Consider the following 3267-nt stretch of genomic DNA (forward strand, 5'->3'; position numbering starts at 1 on the left):
CTCATTCTTCTAAATTCCAGAAAGTACAGTCCCAGGTGACTCAATCTCTCCCCATAGTCTAATCCCCTCATCACTGGAATCAGCATGGTGAACCTCCTTTGCACTGCCTCCAAAGCCAGTATATCCTTCCTCAAGTAACGTGACCAGAACTGCACATAGTACACCAGGTGCGGCCTCACCAGTACCCCGTACAGTTGCAGTATAACCTCCCTGCTCTTAATTCAATCCGTCTAATAATGAAGGCCAACATTCCATTTGCCTTCTTGATAGCCTGCTGCACCTGCAAACCAATCTTTTGTGATTCATGTACAAGCACTCCCAAGTCTCTCTACACAGCATGCTGCAATCTTTTACCATTTAAATAATAATCTGTTCTTTCATTTTTCCTTCCAAAGTGAATAATCTTGCATCTACCAACACAGTACTCCATCTGCCAGGCCATATAACCATATAACAATTACAGCATGGAAACAGGCCATCTCGGCCCTTCTAATCCGTGCCGAATGCTTACTCTCACCTAGTCCCACTGACCCGCACTCAGCCTATAACCCTCCATTCCTTTCCTGTCCATATACCTATCCAATTTTACTTTAGGCCCTTGCCTACTCACTTAACCTATTTATATCTCTCTGCAGACTCTCCATATCTTCTGCACAATTTGCTTTTCCACTCAATTTAGTAACATCAGCAAACTTAGATACACCACACTTGGCCCCTCTTCCAGATCATGAGTGTATATCGTGAACAGTTGTGGGCCTAGCATTGACCCCTGCAGCACACTGCTCACCACTGATTGCCAACCAGAGTAATATCCATGTATCCCAACTGCTTTCTGTTAGTTAACCAATCCTCTATCCATTCGAATACATCACCTCAACTCTATGCATCCTTATCTTATGGATAAGTCCTTTATGTAGCACCTTATCGAACGCTTTCTGGAAATCCAAATAAATAACGTCCATCTGTTCCCCTCTATCCAGTATGCTGGTTATATCCTCAAAGAATTCCGGTAAGTTTGCCAAACAGGACCTGCCTTTGCTGAATCCATGCTGCATCTGCCTGATGGATCCATTACTTTCCAGATGCCTCACTATTTCTTCTTTCATGATAGCTTCAAGGATTTTCTCAACTTCAGATGTTAAACTAACTGGCATTTAGTTACCTGCCTTTTGCCTACATTCTTTGTAAGCAAAACCTCTACTATAACTTCTGCTGCCATTTCTTTCACTATCTTAGGATACATTCCATCAGGACCAGGGGACTTGTCTATCTTTAGGCCCACAAGTTTTTGCTCAGCACTATGTCTTTAGGGTTAGCTATTATATTGAGGTCCTCACCTCCCATTGCATCCATAACATCTCTCTCTGGCATGTTACACGTGTCCTCCACTGTGAAGGATTAGTCATTCAAAGCTTCTGCCATTTCCTCAATACCCCCTTCTCGTCCTCCAAGGGGCCTACATTCACTTTAGCCACCCTTTTCCGCTTTATATAATTGTAAAAATGCTTACAATCAGTTTTTGTATCTTATGCTAGTTTATTTTCACAATCGAGCTTTCTTTTCTTTATTGCTCGCTTAGTGGTTCTTTGTTGCTTTTTAAAGTTGTCCCAATCTTCCAGTTTCCCACTACACTTGGTGACTTTGTACGCATGAGCTTTTAGTTTAATGCTTTCCTTGTTTTATTAGTTATCCAAGGTTGGCTGTCCCCACTCTTACTGTCCTTGTTTTTAACTGTAACATACTTTTGTTGAGCACCGTGAAAAATCTCTTTGAAAGTCTTCCACTGTTCCTTAACCGTCCTTCTATATAGCCTGTGTTCCCAATCTACACAGGCTAAATCCTCCCTCATCCCATAGTAGTCTCCATTGTTTAAGCACAATACACTGGTTTTAGATTGAAGTCAAAGTCAGCATGGTTTCTGTAAGGGAAATCTTGCCTGACATATCTATTAGAGTTTTTTGAGTAAGTAACAATACAGGGTGGACAAAGGAGAGGCAGTGGATATCATTTCTTGGATTTTCAGGAGGCGCTTGATCAGGTGCCATACATGAGGCTGCTTAACAAGATAAAATCTTACGGCGTTATAGGAAAGATACATGGACAGTGGAATGGCTGACAGGCAGGAGGCAGCAAGTGGGAATAAAATGAGCCTTTTCTAGTTGGCTGCTGCTAACTAGTGATGTTCCTCAGAGGTTAGTATTGGAACATTTTCACATACTTTTGTGAATGTGGAACTTTTCACATTGTTTACCAATGATTCAGATCATGGAATTGGTGGCTCTGTGGTAAAGTTTGCAGACGATACAAGATAGGTGGAGGGGTAGGTATGTCGGTTTCGTTTTTATGAGATTCTTATGCATTTGATACAAATGCAATACGGTCACTTCTGTGAATGATCATAGTTCTTTATTCAAGCAAGTACAAGCTTTTGGAGGTTCACTTATCAAACTTTGCTGTACTTATGGAGCCCTGTCAATCAATGCTCTCCGAATAAGGGAACAGTCCTCCCTTTTATAGGGTTTTACACCACAGTCAGTCACGTATGTAAGATACAATTCTTTAGCTACCCCCGCAGTCACATGCCTAGTAACAGTGATAGTACGAGACAAAGACCACTTGATCACCTAAAAGCAGAGGTAAAGTTCAGCCACTCGTGAACAATGTGTGCGATTAGATAGTTCCTTATTTTTCAACCATAGTTTCTTATCTTTAGCCTTAGTTCAGCATTTTCAGAGAACAGAGTATAATTAGATTGACAGGGAAGCCCGTGGCATAGCTTAGCATCTAATTTCTTACATGTCAGCAGGATAAATTAATCCTTTAACATCTCATTCCCTGCTTTTATCGTTCCATGATAACCAACTAAATGGGGGCTGAGAAGGGCGCTGCCAACTTATAAGAATCTTACAGCCAGTATTTAAGCAAGTTATTAATACACAACATACAATGATTATAACAACAAGAATAACTAACCCATGCAGTAGATAGGATCCCCCAGGGTCCTCCCAGTAGCCACCCTGGCCAGCCATCTCCTTTCTTAGGACCCTGCCTGAAATCATCCAATTGTTTCTTAATAGACTGGATGGCGTGGCTTATGTTGTATGATTCGTCCATAACATGAGTGATACATTTACCTCCTACTATAGTGCACACCCCCCCCCCCCCTCAATTGATAGCCTACTGCATATCTGGTCTGTTGTGCGTAGAGCCTTAACTCTGCCAATTCCCAATTAACCGCTTCTAGTCCCCTCATCATACTGTTTCCGA

This window comes from Hemitrygon akajei, chromosome 31, assembly GCF_048418815.1.
Source record: "Hemitrygon akajei chromosome 31, sHemAka1.3, whole genome shotgun sequence".
NCBI lineage: Eukaryota > Metazoa > Chordata > Chondrichthyes > Myliobatiformes > Dasyatidae > Hemitrygon > Hemitrygon akajei.